The sequence below is a fragment of the Ascaphus truei genome, chromosome 3 (assembly GCF_040206685.1).
Source record: "Ascaphus truei isolate aAscTru1 chromosome 3, aAscTru1.hap1, whole genome shotgun sequence".
Taxonomy (NCBI): Eukaryota; Metazoa; Chordata; class Amphibia; order Anura; family Ascaphidae; genus Ascaphus; species Ascaphus truei.
In genome coordinates, this window is record NC_134485.1 from 426,801,405 (window position 1) to 426,825,448 (window position 24,044).

At 46.8% G+C, this 24,044-nt stretch overlaps 1 protein-coding gene across 6 annotated transcripts in view; it reads left to right on the top strand.

Moving 5' to 3' along the window:
• Window positions 1-4,987: 4,987 nt before the first annotated feature.
• NUMA1 (nuclear mitotic apparatus protein 1) overlaps window positions 4,988-24,044 on the top strand; it is a 98,500-nt gene continuing 79,443 nt past the window's right edge. For 5 of the 6 annotated variants that reach the window (XM_075592815.1, XM_075592809.1, XM_075592812.1 and 2 more), the window contains exon 1: window positions 13,337-13,558. The gene's annotated coding sequence lies outside the window, so the exon portion shown is untranslated. Of the gene's footprint in view, window positions 5,441-13,336; window positions 13,559-24,044 lie in introns of those variants that run through there. The other variant, XM_075592810.1, reaches the window with a different exon arrangement.

Genomic DNA, 24,044 nt, shown 5'->3' on the forward strand with positions numbered 1-24,044 from the left:
GGGGAGGAAATAACGGATTTTCCTTCAACGCCATTATTCTTTTCTTCTTGCCGGCGGATCACAAAAAGGTGCCGATCAGGGGTTATAACAAATTATGTTAGCGGAGTGCACGGAGCTATCCTAGCGAACGTGCATCCGTGGTGACGTCATGCGCGCTCCCTTGAAGGCATTGTAAATAGCATTGCATGTCTCATGAACAATGTTTGCCACTGTACTTGTCCCCATCTTAAAGGAGATAGAATAGGAGAAATAACTCCTATGCAATGCTCACAGGGAACGTCCATGTATAGATAATTGTCTTTCCAGAAAAAAACAGCATGCTTGAAATCAGACCTTCCAATCAGTAATGTCACTTTCAGACCCTTAAAAGCCACTCTGTGTGGACTCCCACTAACCTTTAGGATAGGTATATCTTGTATGGGTGTCACTGGCTAAAGGTACAATGATGCAGTAAAATTGGATAAACTGAATAGCAAATAGGCGTAAACTCACATGAGTGATTTGCTGGAGGTCCAGGTGCTGTTGGGCGTGCTCCTACCGAAGGAGTATAAGATGCATGAATTCCTGGATGGCGGTGCAACTGCCTTGGAAAAAAGCGTGGGACCAGAGATTGCAGGGTACTGGGTACAGGGTATGGCTAAATCTCGTCAAATCGAGGGGATTTCAGGTGCAGGTGAGTAGCGTCAGGGCGCTCTCGACTACGCTTTTCACTGTTGTCGCTTCGTCAGGACTCCTCACATCCCACTACCATTACCCACTTGAGTTTGGGTTACATGCGTGATTTTTTCAGAAAAAATGTGAGTTCTGAATTTATAGAAGTCTGCAGAAATTGGATTAATTCCTTTAGAGACATTGTTGCACTATATTGTGTCTTTTTCATTTGCATATCATCACTGATTGAGTTGCGCTCCCCTTCAACTTTCACACGTTCTAAAGGTATGAACACCATTCTTGTTGTAGTAGATCGGTTCTCCAAGCAATCACATTTCGTACCTCTCAAAGGTTTGCCTAGCTCTCCCAGACTTGCTGAGATATTCATCAAGGAGATCTTTCGCCTGCATGGAGTTCCTACAGTGATTGTATCCGATAGAGGATCACAGTTTATATCTAAATTTTGGCGTTCTTTCTGCCGGCAGTTGGGTATATCTCTTCACTTTTCTTCGGGGTATCACCCGCAAACTAATGGACAGACGGAGAGGACTAATCAGTCATTAGAGCAATTCGGTCGGTGCTTCGTGTCTGATTCTCAGGATAATTGGTCGGATCTTCTTCCTTGGGCAGAATTCGCACACAATTTTCGTAATGAATCTACCACTGAATCACCTTCATCAATTACGGATTCCATCCAGCTACTCTTCCACTTACAGTTTCTACCTCAGGGGTATCAGCCGCCGATGAGAGGATCAGGGTACTCCAGGGTCTTTGGAGAAGGACTCAAAGGAATATTAAATCTGCTGTGGAACGACAAAAACAACAAGGTGGTCTCCATCGTAGACCGTCTCCTAAATTTAAGCCTGGTGATAAAGTCTGTCTGTCCTCAAAAAATATTAGGTTAAAGGTTCCGTCCATGAAGTTTGCCCCTAGATTTCTCAGTCCATTCTCCATTTCTGAAAAAATTAACCCTGTTGCCTATCATTTGTGTTTGCCTTCGTCCATGAAGATTCCCTCGTTTTTTCATGTGACCTTGCTTAAACCTGTGATCCAGATCGCTCATTCCATTCCCGTTCTTCCCACGACCTCAGTGTTGGTACAGGGTCAGCCGGAATACGAGATTCAATCGATTCTGGATTCCAAAATATCTCGAGGTTCTCTACATTATCTCGTTCATTGGAAGGGATTCGGCCCTGAGAAAAGATTGTGGGTTCCTAGTCATCGGGTTCATGCGGCAAGGATGGTCATGAACTTTCATATGAACTTTCTAGAAAAGCCTTCATGGAGTAGCTCGGAGGTCGCTCCTATAAAGGGGTGGGGTGGGGTATTGTCAGGATTCGCCGTTCTGCTGCTCCTGCCCCTTTAACCCTCACCCGTCCATTGGACTGCCATGACACTCAAAAGTGGCAACCTGGCGGCAGTACTTACGCACAGCGCGTGGGTTCTGTGTGGTTCCTGGGCATAGGGCGTGCTCTCGCCCCTCTTGTCTTGGTGCGTGGCGTGCTCAGTCTCCTCAGTGGTCTGCGGTCTTTGCCCCTCGGTCCCGCCCCTGGCCTGATGTCACCATTACGCAGCGCGTTCGTGTTCCTTGTTTCGCCTCTAACTCCGCGAGTCCTGCCTCTGGTCTTCGCCCCAGCCGTGACGTCACCGTTACGCGGCGTCGCTCCTCGCTCCGCCTCCTGTCCCGCAGGTACCGCCTCTAGTCTCCGCCCGTGTTGGCACAGCTCTTACGGTGCGTGTTGATGGCGCGTGACCAGGTCGCCTATGTGTTGCACGCACGCACATTCTGACACACTGGCTATTGGCTGTGTAATAGGACGCACCTGTGTGGTCCAGCAGCCTATCCTGTGTCATTCTCCTGCTTTGTGGTCGTCTCCCATTGGTGGGAGGTCCTATAAATATGTTCTCAGTGCTCCGTCATTGCCGAGCATAACCTCTGTTTGTGTGACGCTGCAATCACTGCCTAGTTCCTGTCTGCTGTACCCTGCTGCCTGACCCTGCCTGGATACTACCATGTGTTACTCTCCTGCACTGACCTTGGCTTTGGACGACTATTCTACTCTCTCCTGCACTGACCCTGGCTTTGGAACCACCACGATGACGCTGCTCTCTCCTGCACTGACCCTGGCTTTGGAACCACCACAACGACGCTGCTCTCTCCTGCACTGACCCTGGCTTTGGAACCACCACAATGACGCTGCTCTCTCCTGCACTGACCCTGGCTTTGGAACCACCACAACGACGCTGCTCTCTCCTGCACTGACCCTGGCTTTGGAACCACCACAACGATGCTGCTCTCTCCTGCACTGGCCCTGGCTTGGCTCCACGACTACTCTACGCTCTCCAACCCTGACTCTGGCTACGTACCTGTCACGATGACACCAACTTTTATCAACACATTTATATTTCTGGGTACTTGATTGAACAGAACAAGTTGCAAAATAAATTGTGATTTATTACCTTAATAGACAAACACACATCTGCAGAATACACTTGAAAACAACACTTACTGGAATAAGGGAATGAAAGAAATTGTCCTTTGAAACAAAAGAAATTGTCCTCTGCTTGCAAGCGCAAGAAATGCAGCCTTGGTTTCAAAAGTCCTGTGGTTATGTGGTTATTAACCCCTTCACTCCTGGACTGGTTGCTGCTGTACTGGAACAAAGTCTTGCATCTTTACATCATGGATTAAAATTCAGGAATCACACTGGGGATACCTGGGGGATCCAGTTATAGACTGCCCAAAGCTATCTTTAACATGTGGATCCAATCCCCTCGTGGGAACAAAAAAACCCACGAATAGCCAAGTTACCCACAGTTCATAAGACCGGTCAAAAGGGCTGTCCGGTGGGCAGGGTGCATGGGTCAGGTTGATGCCCATGCCACTTAGCATACCTGGGCTACACCCATAACTTGGGGCCACTGTGTCTGGTTTCTGACTCAAAGGTGTCACTAGCCTGACATCTGCTGTGCATCAGTATGCCAGTATTGTACACATTATGGGTCTCTGGGTCTTTTCATAATTGACACTCTTTTAGACAGGGGGACTCTAAATCTGTGAGAGCCTTTTGAGGCTCCGTCATAAAAATAACTACAGCCCTTTAAGGCTTGGTCATAAAAATAGCCCCAGCTCATTCACCCATATCGCAGCTGGATGTCCAAGTAATTCCTGCTTGGACTTACAAAAAATACCTCCTGCCTTACATTTAAGATCTGCCATCATGTGTCGGTTAGAGGGTATGGCAAGCAATGCATCTTGTCTTTTACCCTCGCAGACAGGGAATGGCCTGCAAATGGGGAATAAAAATGGCGGGGACAGGGCAACAACAGTAATGCAGGTAATGCAGGTATTAACCATTTTCTCCCCGTCACAGTACCCCAACGATCCGCTGCTCTATACTCCAAGACCCGGCAAGTACCTCACGCTGTCTTCTGTTACCCTGATCCGGCCTGCACAACTACCCTATACTCTTGATGTGCCCTCGCGGTTGTGGTTGGCGTTCTATACAATTCCCTACCTCAGTCCCGCGGTCGCGCCTCGTTTGTGGTGAGCTACGCGTTACAGATGTATAAAAGGTTCTTATGGTCGGTCAAGATTTGCAAAGTATTGGCAACTCTGTGATAGGTGGAAGGAATTATTCCCACAGAGTAGATTGGCTGCATGGGTTAAGTATAAGACTATTTAGTGCATAAGAAACCCTGCAGCCCATCGGGAAGGAGTTCCATCATGTAACAAGTTTTCATCATGCTGTAAGGTTGTCATACCATCTAAGGATTCATGCAAGAAACATCTTGAAACTTAGATTTTAAAGTTTCATCACGAAAGAAGCAGCTCCAGCGGAGTTAATAGCAGCACCAAGTTGCGCTGCTGACCGAGGACGTTTTCAGGCTCTTTTTGCAAGCAACTCCCGCTCCTGGGAAATTGCTCCTATAGACTTTGTTTTGGTAACATTTAGTTTTGGCAACACTTTATTTCGTTTGACCCAGTTCCAGTGAATGTATTTTTCGTGGTAATTGTAAGTCAAGCTGTATATGTTCCTTCTGTAAATAAATCACAATTTATTTTATCTCTTGTGTTGCTCAATCAAAGGATCCGGGTATTAAAGTGTTAAAAGCGCTAGTCTCCTGTGACACTCTCCTATAATATAATCTCCTGTCAGTGATTCTCCTACAATATATCTTCCTGTTAGTGATTCTCCAATAATATACCTTCCTGTCAGTGTGACTCTCCTATTATATAATTTCCTGTTAGTGTGTCTCTCCTACAAGATAACTTCCGGTTGATTCTTTATGTCACTTCCTGTTATTCTAGCCACAGCGGAACAGCAGCCAGATCACGTGACCCCCCGCCCTCGCCAGGCATTTCTTGGGCTCGCACTGAGCGGAGTACAGTTGGGTGTGGCCACATCACCTGTGACATCAGCGTGGGCGGGGTCTCAGCGTCCCTGGCTGGCGCTCCAAAGAGAGGTTTTGAACGCACAGTTCGCGTTTCAGTGACGTCAAACGCCCGTGACGTCTCGCACAATTACGTCGGCCAATGGCGGCCGGGCTCGTGGCTGGCGCCATAGTTTGAATAGTTCGGAGGGCCGGGTCTGTGTCCCTGGGGTTTGTATTAAAGAAAGAGTGGGCGGGCCGGAGCGCGGGGACACCGGGAGTGGGCGGGCCGGAGCGCGGGGACACCGGGAGTGGGCGGGCCGGAGCGCGGGGACACCGGGAGTGGGCGGCCCGGAGCGCGTGGACACCGGGAGTGGGCGGCCCGGAGCGCGGGGAACAATACCGGGTCCGAGAGGTGAGTGCGAGAGGACTGTGACTTGCTGGGGTAAGGGGAGTAAGGCTGGCTGAGTGAGGGGTAAGGGGAGTAAGGCTGGCTGAGTGAGGGGTAAGGCTGGCTGAGTGAGGGGTAAGGGGAGTATGGCTGGCTGAGTGAGGGGTAAGGGGAGTAAGGCTGGCTGAGTGAGGGGTAAGGGGAGTAAGGCTGGCTGAGTGAGGGGTAAGGGGAGTATGGCTGGCTGAGTGAGGGGTAAGGGGAGTAAGGCTGACTGAGGGGTAAGGGGAGTAAGACGTGGGGGTGGGGGGTAAAGGGAGTAAGACATGGGGGTGAGGTGAGTAAGACTGTGACTGGGGGGGAGAGAAGGGGAGTAAGACTAAGGCTGGGGGGGGAAGGGGTGTGGAGGACTGGCTGAGGACGTTGTGGGGGGCGTAGGACGCAGTGAGTGGGCGTAGGACGCAGTGAAGGGGGCGTAGGACGCAGTGGGGGGGCGTAGGACGCAGTGAGGGGGCGTAGGACGCAGTGAGGGGGCGTAGGACGTAGTCAGGGGGCGTAAGACGCAGTGAGGGGGCGTAAGACTGACTGCTAGGGGGGGAGCTTCACTGCCATGCAGGAGCTGGTTTGACAGTATCTTAGGTAGGGGTTTGCAAGTAAGGCTAATATTGAATAGAACAGACAATGTGCCTTTGACAGGGTCCCTTTTTTCCCATTACACCCAAATGTCAGTCAATGGCCCCCAAGTGTCACTCACTGAGCTCCCCAAACTGTTACAGCTTCACAGGTTTCACCTGCGTGTCATAAAATAAGCTTGGACGTCTTTCTCGTTTGGATCCTTGTTAAATGTAAGCAACATCATCTATGTATCCGTGGACACTAGCCACTTTGGTGCTCAGCACCATGTGGTTTGTGTGTGTAATATTATACTCTTGTTTTTGTGGTCTTGGCATGCTGGCTAATGTTTCAGTTCTATAGAGATTGTAGATCTTGTCTATTAGTTGGCTGTATAGTGGGCACCAGTTACTCACCGACATACCCGTTTTACCTCGTTCACTCTGTCCCTGTACTACATCTTTTTAAGCCATTTCTAAAACGGCGCTAAAATCTGTAACGTACCTCCAGCATTGAAATGTGTATTTAGTGTGATGCTGGTTCCCTACAGTAATAACCAGGAGAGTCTTCCCCCTTAGTAGCTGATTTTCTGTTGGTGTTTGGGGAGTATTGCATGGATTTAGGCTGGTTAATAGGTCAGCTGTAATGTGTTTTTGCTTCTTGGGCCTACATGGTCTGACTATAGGAAGCACCAACCAGTTGGGAGTTGGCGTCTTCTGCTTGTTAATTCTAAGGGGGTGGATATGCCAAATAAGTAAAACGTAGGGAGAGTGTTGGTCAAGGATGAAATCTGTTTGCCATTAGTGGAGTCGTGGAGGATTTTGTCCCCTTATGCATGGGGTGAGAGCTGGAACAAGTGTCCCAGGCCCGGCCGACACTGTGAGTTTAGCTGGCCAAAGATCGGGCCTAACTTCCGCGTCTGACTGTTGGAGCCTTTGTGTGCCGCGGGGCCTGCAGTCTCATGCCAGTCCCTCACCGTGCACCAGGCTGCCGCTGGAAGTCGGGTCCCAACTTCCGCATTCGCCAGCTCCCTTCCGCTGCGGGACCAAAGGACCTTCCCTTTGCTCCCTCCCACCCCCCAATCATTTTTTTTTTTTTTTTTAAGAAGGAGAGGACAGTAGAGTGAAACGGGGTGAAGAAAGAGTGGGCTTGCAGGGCCGCTGACACGAGGGGCGGGGGGAGAGCTGTCGGCGACCCTACCCGTACGAGACATAATTAGCAAAGTTTTCACTAGGGTTTTTTTATTTGCTTCCTCTGCATAACTATAAATATAGGATGAGTATCTCGTCCAATAAGAATTTAACAGAGGGTGAACTTTATGAACATGTGTCTCCAGCCTAATCTGCTATATAATCCCAAACAGTATTTATTTGTCACTGGTTAATAAACTATTAAATGCATTACGTTACAGTGACTGCAGTGTAGATCTTCGACGCCATTTCCCCTCATTGAGTTCACAGGGAAAGACTTCGCTGCAAGGAGGCATCATAAAATGAATCTGGATCTCTAAGGCCCGGGCCATAGACGTGTGGGGAGAGCGGAGGCGCGCTAACGCTGAGGCTCGCCTGCTTCAGTCAGCGCGATTGCACGGACTTGCAGGCGAGCCAGCGTGCGCAGGGGCAGCCGGGGGGAGGTGGTTGGAGGCGGGGCAGTGACGTCGCTGGGCCAATGGCCAGCGACGCACTGATGTCAATGTCACGGCGCCGACGTCACGGCGCCGTGACGTTGACGCTGCTGTGCTGTGATTGGAGGTTTTCAGCCGACAGCGCGCTGAAAAACAGCTTGGCGCTCGGCTGAAACCTCCAACTCTTAAGCACACCTGCGGACGCTCGCGTGAGCTCCCTCTCAAGGCATCCTCATTGAGGATGCAGGGGCTCAGCGCGGAGCGTCCGCACGCCTCAGCACAGCTGGTCCATCTATGGACGCAGCCTAAGTGTGGAGAGTGAAGCTTCGGCTCGCACAACGCGCACTGCTCTGTGTTTGAAGTGCCAGTGGAAAGATTAGTCCGATCATGCAACAAACACAGTTGCTGTCTAGTTCCATAAGTTAATTCCTGGAAACCAGCTGGCAGGCCACGTTGTTTGTGAACCCTCTAATACTTAATCAGCTTTCACCATCTCTTGGATAACTTGACGAAGTAGGCGTGTTGGAATGAACACGAGGATCCCTGCAGAGCAAATGTTACGGTTCTCCCACCCTCCCCCTTTTTATAAGGTGTTTCCAACTGGGTGTTATAGAAGGCTCTGTAAGCAGCAGGTAGTGGGTGTAGGAAGCAGTTTTTTTCCCCAGAAAATTTCTTGTGGGCCTTGGTTCTGTAAGGGAGATGTTACTGTGCTGACGGAGGTCACACTTGTGGGCCTTGGTTCTGTAAGGGAGATGTTACTGTGCTGGCGAAGGTCACACTGCAGCATGGCGGTTTGCGGAAGAGGAGGAATGTCATTTTCAGAGCTTTCCAAAACCTTTCTCACACATAATACCAGAAGCTTCATTCCAGAGAAGCTAGGATCACTGAATGCTGTGTTCATTAGGGGCTTGTCGGGTGACTTTAGCTTAAATAAAATGGTAAATTTAGGAGTCCCTAAAATGTTTTGTTTAACTATTTCTCTAAAGAGAAGAGGATTGTGTGATACTTCCTCTATCTTACTTGATGCCACCAGTCTTAACTGTCCTAACAATTACACAACGTTGTAAAATAAATCGCACATCGTCCCAGACTCCCCGTCCCAGACTCCCCGTCCCAGACTCCCCGTCCCAGACTCCCTGACCCCCCCGTCCCAGACTCCCTGACCCCCCCGTCCCAGACTCCCTGACCCCCCCGTCCCAGACTCCCTGACCCCCCCGTCCCAGACCCCCCGTCCCAGACCCCCCGTCCCAGACCCCCCGTCCCAGACCCCCCGTCCCAATTGTGGTCGCATTAACTTTTAATATTTTCATTGGCAATTTTTACTGCTCCATTGTTATTCTTGTGCTGTAATATGTAACTTATTGGTTGGATTGTTCATAGTTCATAGTGGCTTGATTTATTATTTATTTCAGACTATCAGCTGTTGGTTGTTTTTGACTTTGATCTGTGAACTGTCGACTTCTTTTTATGGTTTGAATTTATAATGAGGAAAATTATATGCTTTCCTTTTTCAATCAGTTCTCCGGTAGCTTATCTGTCGTACAATTTCTGTGCTGTGTTTTTTTTTTTTTAAAGGATTAGTACAACCAAGAACCAGAGTGTACTAATGATAATGCGCGTGACGTGTGTTATATGTGAGGGTCTTTAAAAACAAAGTACTTTAAACAATTATTTAAAAGTTGGTTTGTAACCCTTTGTGAGACGAGACTTGGGAGTGGTTTGATTTCCTCTGGCTGCTCCCTTTTTGTTTGTCGATGTCAGGTTTGCAAAGCCCCCTCTCTGTCCCCCTCCCCTTATCGTTATTGGCTTTGTGGTAAGGATCCCGGTGGGCTGAGACAAAAGAAAATACTTGATTGACACACATTTCCCCCATTCGGAGGCCCACAACAAAAATACATTGTGCTTCATTTCCAAAGAAACAGAAGCAGCCAAACCTTTTGCGTTAAGCATGGTTACATTCGTTTAAAGAAGCCAACTAGATTTGTTAAATTCTTTACGGATTCAATGTAGGTTTAATACCCTTTAGCGAACCAACAGTTCTTCGTAGACGAGATTATAGTGAACAGAGCTACAATTTGACATTCTTTCCAAAATGTTTGTATGACGGACTATCCCTTTAACAACACACTCACAGCACATACACACAAGAAGCTTCTGACGGCACTGGATTTACACAGACAAATTGGGTGTCGATATCTTGGAGGTCACTTTTCCTTCCAGTTTTTTTTTAAAAGATTATTACAAGAACATAGTTACAATAAATCTCCACACTCTGCAATGCTAATGCCCTGGAGGACAAAAGGACTCTGAAATCACAGCTGCAGTTAATCTGAACCCCTTCAGTCTACATATGCGTCGCCCCAAAAGCGTACAGCCTTTGGCACAGTAGAAAGGCAGCCAAAGGGTGTGAGCCGTTTGTTGGTGTTAAAATTGCTGTATTTCAATCTGAAACTCTCCAACACTACTTTTATCCCCTGTACCCAATTTGCCAACTCTGTCCATGAAATTTCTTTGAATTGACTGTATAACCCTGTTCATTTAATGTAACCATGTATTGTTATAACTCTGTGCCCAGGACATACTTGAAAACAAGAGGTAACTCTCACTGTATTGTATAGGTGGGTAGCATGCCCAGAAAGTATTTGAAGGCAAGACAGGAAAGATGAACTTTGCGCCTAGACAAGTGATGACCAATCTAGTTCTTTGAGCATTTCGCAGTGATGTGTGTTGTAGTTTCATTGAAGGACAAAGCAGCATTTTGAATTATAGAGGGTGTCAAGTTTGCCAAGGTGGGTTTGGGTAGCCGTGCCATAGACTATCGGGACATAGTCTATAATTGGCATCTGTGTGAGATACGCTTTCTGACCGGTAGACTTAGGGAGGATTTGTTTCTATATAGTACACCTAGTTTGGCATAGGTTTTGGATATCTGGGTATAAATAGATCAGCACTATGCAATAGTAAAATATAAATAAATACCAAAGAAACCAAAAGTAATTTCAAAACAGTATACTACCAGCTATTTTAATATAAACCCTCAAAGGGTATATAGCAAACAAGTAATATACAGAATAACCAATAATGGTGTGGTGGGTGTGGTGGGGGTGTGTGTGTCCTCTGAGGGTTTCATATTAAAACAGCAGGTAGTATACGGTTTTGAAATTACTTTTAGTTCCTTTGGTATTTAATTATATCTTACTATTGGTGCTAACCCATTTTTTACTTTTCGCTGGTGTTAAACATACAATTAACGTTTTTATTAATAAAGCCGCAACATATCCCACTGCGGGGGGCAGTAATTAATTTGTGTAGGCTGACAAAATAGGGCTGTATAAATATACTTGCACACTTCAGTTCTAGAGGAAACCAAAACCAACTGCCGGGAACGTGGCCCCAGCGGGTGAGCCTATAAAATGTGCGGGAACACGTGAAGTTTCATTACGGGACGGGACGTTTAACGCCCTACCCATAGGAAGAAGGCAAATTTCTCGGAATAATCTGGTGCTTCTTTTTATTGTTATCTTTAGAAATAACTAAATCTGGTCAATCCATATACAGCAAGGAAAATGGGTCATTATCACAAGCACATCTGTCCATGTTCCTAGAGCAGGGGAGCGCAAACTTTTGCTCCTGCACCCCCCCCCCGCCTTGTGTCCCCCGGTGCTCGCGCTGGGGTCATGTGAAGTCGCACTGCAGACCCCGCGGTGTCATTTGATGCCGCGTTGCCCTGGAGATGCTTCCAGACGCCAGCTGAATCACGGCAAGTTCAGCTTGCAGGGGCCTCATGCGATCTCCCGGCATTTAATTTTAATGCCTTGTGGAAGAGCGTGGGGCCTCTGCAACAGCCTGCGCCCACCCAGAAAAATCCGTTGGCGCACCCCTGTCCGAGTATAATATCGCGTTATTAAACGACTACCTGAGCTGTTCAACTGCACTTAGAGCTTTGGGTTACCTTTTACAATCTCAGACTGTGGTAGAGTTCAGACGCTTCAATAATTAACCTGTGTTCAGATCATGTATGTGTGTATCTGTACTACATGTATCAGTAACTGAATGTGTGTAGGTGCTCTACATGTGTATTAATGTGTAATAAAGAAAGGGTGTCCGCAGCACTCATGATGCAAAGAAGATGAGTTTCTATTTATTCTAGTGCAGCTTTTAAAATAAAAACAAAAGGAACAACGTTTTTGGCACAATGGCTTTGTCATGTCCCATTAGGACTTGTTTCTATTGTAAAGGCTGCACTAAGACACTTACATATATATAATCACATCCCGACAGCTGTAGACCCCCTTTCATTTTATAAATACTGCTGGAGGTTCTTGGTGGTGATTGCCTGTCCAATGCCCACCAAAGCTCTCTTCCCCTCCCCCTCCCCCCTCTCCCCTCCCTCTCATTAATTCTTATTAACAAAAGATTTCATGGGTTAACTCTTTTTTTGTTCATTGTGTAATCCAGTATTGCTCGTCCTGAGGAAGAGAGGAGAACTCTCGAAAGCTTGTCTCATAATATCAATTGTTAGTCCAAATAAAAAAGGATCACCTAATACTGAAGTACTCATGTACTCTCACAGCCACCAAACCAGTTTAAGTTCTTTCAAAACTAAAGCTCTCACATTTTAATCTGGTCTGTAACTGTTACATATGCCCATAATATATGTTATCTCTAACTGTGCATGCAATGTCTTGTATATAATGTATACCCTGTTCACATTTGTAACCATGTATTATTTGCCTTAACTCTGTGCCCAGGACATACTTGAAAACGAGAGGTAACTCTCAATGTACAGTATTACTTCCTGGTAACACATTTTATAAATAAATGTACTCTGCACTATTGCAACTGGACTAACACCGCTATTTCTAATAAAAAAATATATATATTTCTACAGTAACGCAATCGTGTATATAAAAAGTCTGACTTTAAAAAAAATCATGAGTATATAGCCTTAAAAATCGAGCTATTGCACTTCCAATAAAAAGGAAATTTGAAGTGTATCTGGGGACTACAGGGAACAGGCACTATACACAACGTACAACTCGTACGCTCGTCCACCCGAACATCTCGCACCCTGCGCACAACGGAACAGGCACCATACACAACGTACAACTCGTACGCTCGTCCACCCGAACATCTCGCACCCTGCGCACAACAGGGAAGAGGCACCATGCACAACGTACAACTCGTACACTCATCCACCCGAACATCTCGCACCCTGCGCACAACAGGGAACAGGCACCATACACAACGTACAACTCGTACGCTCGTCCACCCGAACATCTCGCACCCTGCGCACAACGGAACAGGCACCATACACAACGTACAACTCGTACACTCGTCCACCCGAACATCTCGCACCCTGCGCACAACAGGGAACAGGCACCATACACAACGTACAACTCGTACGCTCATCCACCCGAACATCTCGCACCCTGCGCACAACAGGGAACAGGCACCATACACAACGTACAACTCGTACACTCGTCCACCCGAACATCTCGCACCCTGCGCACAATCTCTCACACTGCATGCTGTGTGGCTCTGCAAAGACATGGTGAGGTCTGCTCTCCCGTCTCCCTCGCAGTGCAGCCAAACCCCTCCACCCCTCCCCGTCTCCTTCCACCCTCCCTGCATTGGCTCATCACGGCCACATCACAGCCGTGTCACCGCCCCAAAGCACGCTGGGAATTGGCATGCAAATACAAGCTAGAACTGCCATGGAAGCTGCCCTGGGACTCCTGCAGAGCCTGCAGGTCTCGCACAGGCTGCAGCCCGCACGGTGAACTCTGCAAAGTTTCCTTTGTCGTCTCGCTATCACTAGTCTCTCTTGCGACTCCGGCTTTTGATGAAGTGGAAATTTCTGGCCTTGTGCGCGGGAAAAAGTTGCAAAGTTTACAAGTTCCCATGTGAGTGGTTTTTTTTCTCCTTCTTTCATTTATTTATTTATTTATTTAGAAGGCTTGGGCTGGCTTCCTTGGCCACTGCGTACCCTGTCCCACGCAAAGCAGGGACACAAAGAAATCTGATCTCTGCATCTAATCAACCCGAGGGCGGGATTTGGGGAGGGGAACACTTCTTTCCCCCCTCCCCACCCCCCAGCTTTTGGGCACAGCTCCATGTTGGCTAACGTTTTGTGTAAAGGTGCAGTCCCACTTACTCTACAACTTGCATTTAATTCCCCGGTGGGGTATTTCAGTTCGCAGCTCTCCTAGTTTCTCTATTTTAGACAAATAGGATCGTAATCCTTTGTCGGCGCCGTCACCCTAAATTGCCACCTTGGTGAGCGTTCTCGTAAACTGCTTTGTTGCGCCGCGCTACTTGGAAACTGCGGCGGCGTTCTACAGTAGCCCCCATGTTTTGCATATCTGGCATGTTTTTATTTAGCAAAAGACAGTCTCGGTGCTACATCAAGTACGGCAAAGCGTATAGTTATACTGATCTGTTTTTCTCGAAGTGAGGGTCATTTAGTTAAATTCTTTGGCCAAAGCACCGTGAGCTGTGCATGTTTAAGTTCTATTGGTAATCAATTTGGATGTTTGTGACCCTGAGGTTTCAAGCTCGCCCATCCCACCTTATAAATAGCAGATCTTGTTACACACCTGTGAATGACCAGTCTGTTGAGACCGCTATCCCCTCATTGAAGTGGTTTGGAGAGCTTTGTGTGGGTGCAGTGGTGTTGGGACTTGCAGAAGCGGAGATACCGTGGTTACCAGCCGAAAATGCTTATGAAGAGAAATAGAAGTATTTAACTGTATGATTTATCGTAATATAACAAAAGACTATCTCTGTAGCACTCCTCCTTTTTGCCATGTGTGCTGGGTTTGGGTTCTGAGCTTACAGGGGCTGTGTGCATGTATGGTTTTTATTTCACTTTAAGGCCTTGCCTTTGAAAATGGATTGGGCATAAATTAACCCTTGTAATGCCAGTGTGGGACTTAACGCCTATCTCTCGCGTGCGTCTCTGGCCTGTCTTTCAGTGAAATGGTTAAATAAGTGTTGGGCAAGGTAGTGTAGGTGTTATGACGGTGTGTGCGTTCACGTAATTACAATGTCTGTTTGCTAATATGACGGGAAAGACGCCGTCCCACCTAGAACCAAGGTGAACGAGAAGCCGTGATATGGTGACTAGGATAATGCAGGTGATGTTAAACAATGTGAGCGTGCAGGCATTTACGAAACCCATTTTAAATATCTGTTTCCATGGTTACCAAAGGCTTCTGTTTTTTTTTTTTTTTACGATGTTCAGCATAATCTCTCTGGATAAGGTTCTTTGTGAATTCTGCATCCTACATGAAAATTGTCAATTGCCCATATCTTCCTCTCTGGGCCGTGGAAAGAAAAACATACATTTTTCACCATGAAACATTTCACATTTTAGTATTGCATTGTAGGACTTTCCCTTTTAAATTCTGCTGGTTGGGAGGCGTGGGGGCGTTGGTAGTATAACCTGCACATTGTCAGCACGGTGCTCCGTGTAATAAGTGTGTCTCTTCTAACCTCGCTGCTAGCATTTCTAAGCATAATGCAAGAAAGCTGCACGGTGGAATGTCATTGTGCGTTTCCTGATCCTCTGACCTGCTGCAATACCCAGGGGACAGTCCTGTCCCACACTAGAGGTGTTTGGGATGAGCATCTGGTGAGCTGGGAACTCGCTGTCGAAGTTTTGGGAAGTGTATATAAAAGGACAGTTCGACCTAGGCTGAAAGTGCATTAAGGACAAGTGGCAAGTTACACAGAGCTTATATCTATGTGCATCTTGAGAAAGGTCCATGTAACAGGACGAAACATCGATCCTAAGTAACAAAAACATGGTACCTTTTGTAAATACGCCCTGTGTGTGCCGATTTTTGTGCTATTTTTGCAGATTTAGGTTTAATTTTATTTCTTTTAGGATTACGGAGTGCCTTCCAAAATGTAATTTTCTAAGGGTGTTTGTATATATTTCTTTTCTTCTGGGGGAGCAGGAGTGCAGATGTGCTCGTGATATATGTGAATAAAAATGAAAGCAAATATAGTGCAGGAGGCTGATAATGGTTATTTATCACTGTTAGCTTTAAGTAGTTGCACTCACAAAACTTCTTGTAATGGTAAGTCTGTCAGAGATTCTTCTCTCTCTGACTGGAGCCCTTGTGATGAATAAATACAATAGGTCTCAGGATACCCCTCAGTTGGTATATAAGGTCGACATGAAAAAGAAAAAAGCCACAATAGTGCATACTATTTGACCAAATATATTCAATAACATGTCAAGAGCAGTTAAACGCACATTTTCAATAAAATAAACAGGCGTTGGAGAGAACCGCCGAACATGGAAGGACCCGGTCGGTATACAGCTTCTTAGTGTCTCTCTCGCGTCTCACACTCTGATTTCCGCATACGTCACTTCCGTGGCAGCGTCACAGGTGAGGTCGGAAGCGCGGTCTGCCTCTGGAATCAACTCCGATTTGCCAGTCCTTAAGCCCTCCGGTTCTCCAGCAACGCTAACTCTACGCGTTTCGCTGGTGCTTCATCAGGACACAACTCCTGGCGAAGCATCAACGAAACGCGTAGAGTTACCATTGTTGGAGAACCGGAGGGCTGAAGGACTGGCAAATCGGAGTTGATTGCAGACGCAGACCGCGCTTCCGCCCTCACCTGTGACGCTGCCACGGAAGTGACGTATGCGGAAATCAGAGTGTGAGACGCGAGTGAGACACTAAGAAGCTGTATACCGAAGGGGTCCTTCCATGTTCGGCGGTTCTCTCCAACGCCTGTTTATTTTATTGGAAATGAATGTGCGTTTAACTGCTCTTGACATGTTATTGAATATATTTGGTCAAATAGTATGCACTATTGTGGCTTTTTTCTTTTTCATGTCGAACTTATATACCAACTGAGGGGTATCCTGAGACCTATTGTATTTATTCATCACAAGGGCTCCAGTCAGAGAGAGAAGAATCTCTGACATACTTACCATTACAAGAAGTTTTGTGAGTGCAACTACTTAAAGCTAACAGTGATAAATAACCATTATCAGCCCCCTGCACTATATTTGCTTTCATTTTTATTCACATATATCACCGAGCACATCTGCGCTCCTGCTCCCCCAGAAGAAAAGAAACCTTACATCTTGGGACTCAGAACAGTCCTATTTGAGGAAGTTGAGCAGCTAACTACACTTTGTATAATTAATACTTATTCTACCACTGGTTGGTGAAGGGTATTTCTTAATTTTTTAAGTCATTGAGTGTATTCACATCTTGTTGTTTTATTTAATTCCTTAAACACTGTTTTCACATTCACTTTTAGAAGAGTCCATTCCCTTTTCCCCTTTTCCTTTTATTTTCACATGTTTGTATATATGTATTTTCTGTGTGACAAGGGTTGATGCTCAAGTGCTTGGTCCCACCGAATAACAATTCTCAATCAAAAGGATGACAATAAATGGGAACAATAATCCATAAGACAGTGATAACAATAACAGTCTTTAGACCTATTTTAGGCCGTTGTAACACCCTGAAGGTGTGGAATGGCATAACTATACCCACCCCCTCCTCATTAGGGTGGCCCTTAGGTAAGTGATAATGTACTCCCTATGTCCCCAAAAGTCTCCTCCAGCATGCAGCCGTGTCCAGAGATATTCAAAAAGAATGTATGTGCAGCGCACAGCAACAGAGCAAGGTTAAGCAAATAAAAATACTTGCACCCTCGGTTTTTATTATTATTTTTTTTTTTATGCAGCATCAATAAAGTATTTTTATTTGCTCTGTTGCTGTGCGCTGCACATACATTCTTTTTGGATATGTATTTTCTGCCCTGGTCTCTGCACTGCTGGATGAAGTCTCCCTAATGATCTCCCAGGTCCAGCGGTTACAGCCTCTCTTCTCCACGCTGCTCCAACACATTTGCTAATTAAATGATCCCATCTTACTTTTGGTCGTTGTCTTTTCATATCCCTTGAGATCCTGTCGAGTCCCATCTTTGTCCAACGATGGTCATTTCTTCTTGCAATATGTCTGGCCTACGCCATATTCATTTCTTCACCCGGGTGGCGATGTCACAGACATTTGTTAGTTTGTGTGCTCATTTTGTTCTTTTTCTTGTGTCTTCGGATACTATTTTAATATCTATATATATATATATATATATATATCTCTCTCTCTAAAATCCATTTCTATAGCATCAGGAAGCCCAAATTCCTATCGAGTCCAGTATGTTTAGAGTCAAGCAGACGTATGAATTTCCGCTCCCAGGTTCATTCTTCTGTAATTATAGATCAGAGCTTTAGTGACCCCATTATCAAGTGGTCCCAATAATGTGTTTGGTTCCCGATTGTGTGCGTCTCTGCATATACCTCCGGTTGTGTAGTGTTTTGTTTTGGTTCTGCCTCATATTCAATATTGGGGCCTTTTGCTGGCTGGCATGTAAGTGTCCCCTGCGTTTTGCTGACTTATTTCGAGATGTTTAGGTTGTATCTTCTGTGAATGTTTGTAGGGGATTTGCATCTTGTTTTGTTCCGTGTGGTGTATTGAAGGGTGTGTTTAATGATCAAATTGGGTAGGTTGGGTGGTTGTTTGACCGTACAGTTGCCTTTAATTTATAATTCTTTAATGTCAGTGGTATTACAGGTCGCATTTTAAAAAATTCTATTTCTGTTTTTTAATGCAGCAGTTGCTTGGCTGTAAGGAAATGTTATTTCCTAAGCTGCAGATCCACCCATTCTCCCGCGATCAATCTGCAAAGATCCCCGGTTCACAATATGGCCGCCTGCTTTTGTAAATGGTTTGCTATAGCAAGGAAGCCAAGTACATTACATTAAACTCCTTAAAAAGGGCATAATGTGTGGGGAGGGAATGCAGTAAGTATGATTAAGTATATATAATATTGGTTAAATGTGCGCTCATTTGCATGTTATTTCCCAGAATCCCTGGCTGCAGTGGAAGCGTTGTGTGCTAAAGCTACTGCCCCAGTCAGTGTGCACACGCGCGTCGGAGCGCCTCGCGGCGCGTGCACTAGTTTAAGCTGCGGTCCTAGGGTCGCGATGGGAAGCGCGTCCGGAGAAGAGTAAGGGGAGAAAAGACGGATCTTTGGGTGGGGGCCTGGCCATGATGTCACGCGGCTGGTTCACCCTCATTGGCTGAACCACCGCCGCGACGTAGCCAGTGCTCGGCTGCCGCGCCAATAGATATTCTTCTTGTCTTTTGGCAAAGGCGGTCGCGCATCGCGCTTTCTGCAGGCAGTGACTGGGGCCAGCCCCATACAGGGCCGTATCTTGTTTGCGCAGCGCACGCTGAATCGCGAGCAGTGGAGACGACGGCAAAGAGATAATGGGGAGACACAGGGTTGCAGACCTTTCTGAGACAAGTGATGTTTTTATTTGCTTAATACTATACAGCTGATTCCTAAAAATATGAAAATCACACATCTAGGATTAACGTATTTTTTTAAGGGGCTGTAAGGCTCGTAGGTGCCTACGAGAGGTGTGTGACTTCAGTCGGTGTTTCCCTAGTATTGCAGTAGCTCAGTGCATTGGAATTCTTGTCGCTGGATCCTGCAGGTCAGTGGGAATATCCCTGGTAGAGAAATGCTTTACGTAGCTAACTCCTGACGTGTTCCTCTGATGTTTTGTATACTAGCATAACCTGAGGTATCGAAAGGGTTTGACTGCCTGACAGATTCTTGGTTTGTCTTTTGTTTACAAAGTAATTATGGTGTCAAACAGGTAAATAAGTAGCTGGCTTGGTTTCCGCGTTCCGAACTCTAACCGATTCATATTAACTTCTCACAGGATAGAAAAGACAGTTTAAGAGTGATCTGGTTCCGTAGGAAGATTTAAAGAAAAGTGTGTGTGGTTGTGTGTGGTTGTGTGTGGTTGTGTGTATGTATGTATGTATGTATGTATGTATGTATGTATGTCAGCTAGGTTGAATTACCCCTTTAAAGCAGAAAATACAGGTTTCATTTTTTTCTTTTTATTACAAAAAACCCCACAAACCTTTATTACAGGATTGAAACAGGGGGTCTCGTACTGAACCCTGTTAATTTCAGCTTTGCGGATCCCCTGCTTCCAGAGATACTGGCAACGCTACGGAGGCGCAGTGTCTCTATGGAGTTTAAAGGTCCTGGTCGCGCGGGCCAATGAGAAGCCATACCGGATGACGTCACGGCTTCCTACTGGGCCGTGGGACTTATATACACCACCATTTTGTTGAGCACACGGTTCCCTGACTGCAGAGATCCCAGCACCCGCTATGGGGGGGAGGGATCTCTGGAAGCAGGGAGCTGAAATGAAGTGTTCAGCTCCAGAGACCCCCTGCTTCAGTCCTGTAATGAAAACAAACAATAAATGAAAGCTGTATTGCTGCTTTAACACCTTCACTTCCAGAAAGGTATGTAGTGAAATTAAGATGCGTTCTAAGCTATTTTAACTTTTGATGGGGTTAATAGAAGGCTGGAATAACACGTGAGCACTGCCTGTGAGTTTGTGCGGCTCTGGGGGGCCCGGGAGGTGCGGCTCTGGGGGGCCCGGGAGGTGGCCCATGCTGGCTGTAAAAAGATGTATCTCCTTCCAAAACCCGGGCACACCCCTCTCCTTGTCGGACTTGATGCTGGTTTCTAGTCTGCATAAAGAAGCTGGTTTCCTGTCTCCCGTTCCTCGCATAATGTAACTGCGTTTTTAGGTGCCACAAAGCCACCTGGCCGTCGATGTTGATAATCGCTTTCCTCACAAACGTATCGGATTGTAAATCTTTACACGTGCCTTAAATCAGGGCTGCTCAACTTCAGTCCTCAAGCTCCCCCTACAGGTCAGGTTTTCAGGATATCCCTGCTTCAGCACAGGTGGCTCAATTGATTGAGCCTCTGAGCCACCTGTGCTGAAGCAGGGATATCCTGGAAACCTGACCTGTTGATGTGGGGATATGGGGGGGGGCGGCTTTGAGGTATGGAGTTGAACACCCCTGCCTTAACTTGTAAAAGTGTTACTGTAATATTACCGAGCGCTTTCACCTGCAACTTTAGCTCATATTGACAAGTGACTCTGCGACGTAGGGAGCAAGTGGCTTTATAAAACCCTTCAATGTCATTTGCTTCCTTGGATTCAGTCATCAGTCTGATATTACCTGCTAAATATTATCTCCCTTATTTGATTTGACAACATAATAAAAAAATAACACACACAGGAGGAGTCCAGATAGAGGAAAGATAAAACCCCCAGTAATTTGTATAAGCAGCTCTCTCCTTACATGCTGAAAGTGTCAGATGCCATTTTCTTTCCCCGTGCTGTCTCCTTAACGCAGCGTCCGGGGATCGGCAGCTTTCAGAATAACGCCCAAATATGCGCAAAGCCACGCGGTTTGACCTCTTTCGCAGAGTGGAAAACCAAGCGCTTCGTCTCGCGGCGATACAGCCTCCCTGTAACCTGCCGAATACTCTGCGTATGGGGGAATAACCCGCGTGGTTGGCACATATATGGGCGCCATTCCTGTCATGCTGCTACTCTAAATTTTTGCCTCTTCAGATCCAGTGTTATATGTGCGTGGGTGCGTGCGGGTGTCACTTTATAGACAAAAGAAATTGGATAATAAGCTTGAACTGATTTGTCTGTCATTATTTAAATATATACATACACACAGGGCTGGGGCTACGGTGCCTCCGCCCGTGCGGAGGCTGGGAAGTGACCCGCGTGAAGCCAGTGCTTTCCCTGGCCGTGGGGGGGGGGCGTGCCTAGGGCAATCGTGTAACTGGTTCGCCCTCATTGGGCGAACCGCTGACGTGACCGGCCTGTCGCGCCACGAAATCAGTTTCAACTGATTTCTTGCGCAACGCGCGCCACTTCCGCATGGATGCGATCACTGCCTTAAGACAGTCTGATCGCTCGGCGTGCGCACGCGTCCTCGCGGTCTGCGGCACCACGGCCCCAGCCATGCGCACACGCGCTAGATCGCGTTCAGCGCACCACGGGAGTAAGCGACCTAAAAGCCCACGACGTAGCCACTGCGTAATGCAATCCCGTGAGGGCCAGATCCCACCACTCAAAGGGTTAAACATGCCACCGAGCGTCCTGTTTGGTTGTAGCAGGGATTATCCCATGTAACTTTATTTAAGCCAGCGACTTTTATAAGGCTTTATCATGCTTCTGACACGTCATTTTCTTGTAGCACTCTTGCTTTTTTTTGTAGCTCGATCACTGAAACTTTGGAATAGCAATGGCATCACCACGGCATGTGGTCTGTAACCCATGGGGTCCCCACCGCCACGGCATGAGCGCTGGTACCCCAGGGGTCCCCACTGCCACGGGATCTGGCAACCATGTGGTCCCCACAACCATGGCAAGAGATCTGGTCCCCATGACCACTTCATGGCCTGTCTGCTCACTGTCTAGTGGAGATTGCGTTCTGTGGAGCTCTGGACACGATCCCAGCTGGCAGAGGAACGTCATCAGAGACGGTCAAGTGCTAGAGGGACTGTGGTGCTGCGGCCCCTCCGACACTCCAACGGTTTAATATTACTGAATTGCCTAATACGTTGTTAAACATTAGCTTTCCTTGTGACCTAGCAGAGGCATTTCCAGGAAATAGATTTGTCGGTCTTTTTTATGTCTTCCCCCCCCAACATTTTTTTTTTTTTTTGCCTAACGAAGTGACCTGGGGTGAGGGGGACACTAGATCTCATCAGCAGCACAGGCAAGAGCTCATTACAGTAAGGGTAGTGACCATGTGGCATTTACTACATGTCAACGGATACAGTAGATATCTTTTTTTAGGAACAGGTTAGACCAGGGGTGGTCAACTCCAGTCCTCGAGCCACCAACAGGTCGGGTTTTAAGGATATCCCTGCTTCTGCACAGGTGGCTCAATTCTTGAGGACTGGAGTTGGCCACCCCATGTCTAATGAGTAACCAGATTGAGTCGTCTGGGCTGAAGCAGGGATTGCCTTAAAACCTGTCCTGTTACTGGCCCGTGAGGCCTGCAGTTGGCCACTCCTTGGTTAGACCTCTTTGTAGAAAGGATGTGACAAATAAGTACACATGGGAAGGATGTGGATCCAGTGAGAAATCGGATTGCCATTACTGGATCAGGAAGGCGTTTATTTCCGCTTCTAAAACCCAATTGGCAATTGTTTCACTGGGATTTGTATTTGCTGCATTTGGATCATTGTAACTTTACATATAGGATGCGTATCTTCTACATTAGAATTTCACAAAGGTTTCACTTGATGGCCATGTATTTTCAGCCTATGTTACATGGATTTGGGTTACTATGAGGTTATCTGAGGTTGAATGTGCAGGACAATGAAAGATAACACCATATAAACATCACATTTCAAGAATTCTTCAGCTGTTCCTGAGAGCCTGGAGATAATTTTTAATTGTACTGCTGCTGCCTCCCTCTTTCCCCCCTATACGTCTCACTGACTAAACAGGACCATGTAGCATTTACTCTCCTATTTTCCTCCTGCTCACATCCTCCTTGTGAAATAATTGAATAGTTGTGTTTTGAAGACATAATGGTGGGAGACCGTTTTTAACCTTGCCGGGCCTTTGGCAGTAAAGAGGTGATATTCCCAGCACAGACCTCTTCCAAAGATGGTTGAGGTGCAAGATCCCAACCAGCGTCCCACAGAATCGGCATATTCTGTATTTCATGAAGCTTTTCTACAAATGCGAATGGGTTGCGGAGATCTACAAAGCAGCAGAACCTGGAGCACTGCGCCATTTTTGTTACGGTATTGAAGCAGGGGGGTCTCCAGGGCTGAAATTAACAGTTCAGCTCCGTGGACCCCCTGCTTCAATCCTATAATAAATAACATTTAAAAAATGTAACCGACCCATGTTTTGCTGCTTTAAATCGCAGGATTTTGAGCATAGCTTGCAATGCAGGGGACTTCCACTCTAAACATGCTGCTCACATGAAATGAAGTTTTTTGTTTATACCGTTTCCCCTAGGTGGGAAGCAGGGGGTCTCCGGAGCTGAACCGCATTAATTTCACCTCTGCGGCCCCTGCTCCCTGAGATACTTATCTGGGGTGGGTTTTAATGTCTTGGACACGCGGGCCAATAGGAAGCCACAAGGGATGACCCTGTGATCACGGCTTCTTATTCGCCTGCGTGACGTGAGGCATTTAAACCGCCATTATGATAGCCCCAACTAAGTCCAGCTGGAGCTGCTACCGACACCCGCTACGGGGGAAAGTATCTTGGGAAGCAGGAGTCCCTGGAGCTAAAATTAAATGCGGTTCAGTGCTGGGAGACCCTCGGCTTCAAACCTATAAAAATAAAACACAGACCGCCGTTAACTCGCTAGGAAGTGGAGCCCCCTCCCACTTCAAATCACGTCGCGTTGGGCGGTGGCTACAATCTGATCTCTACCCCAAGTGATGCTGGAAGATATTCTGCCTGTGATAGGGATGGCA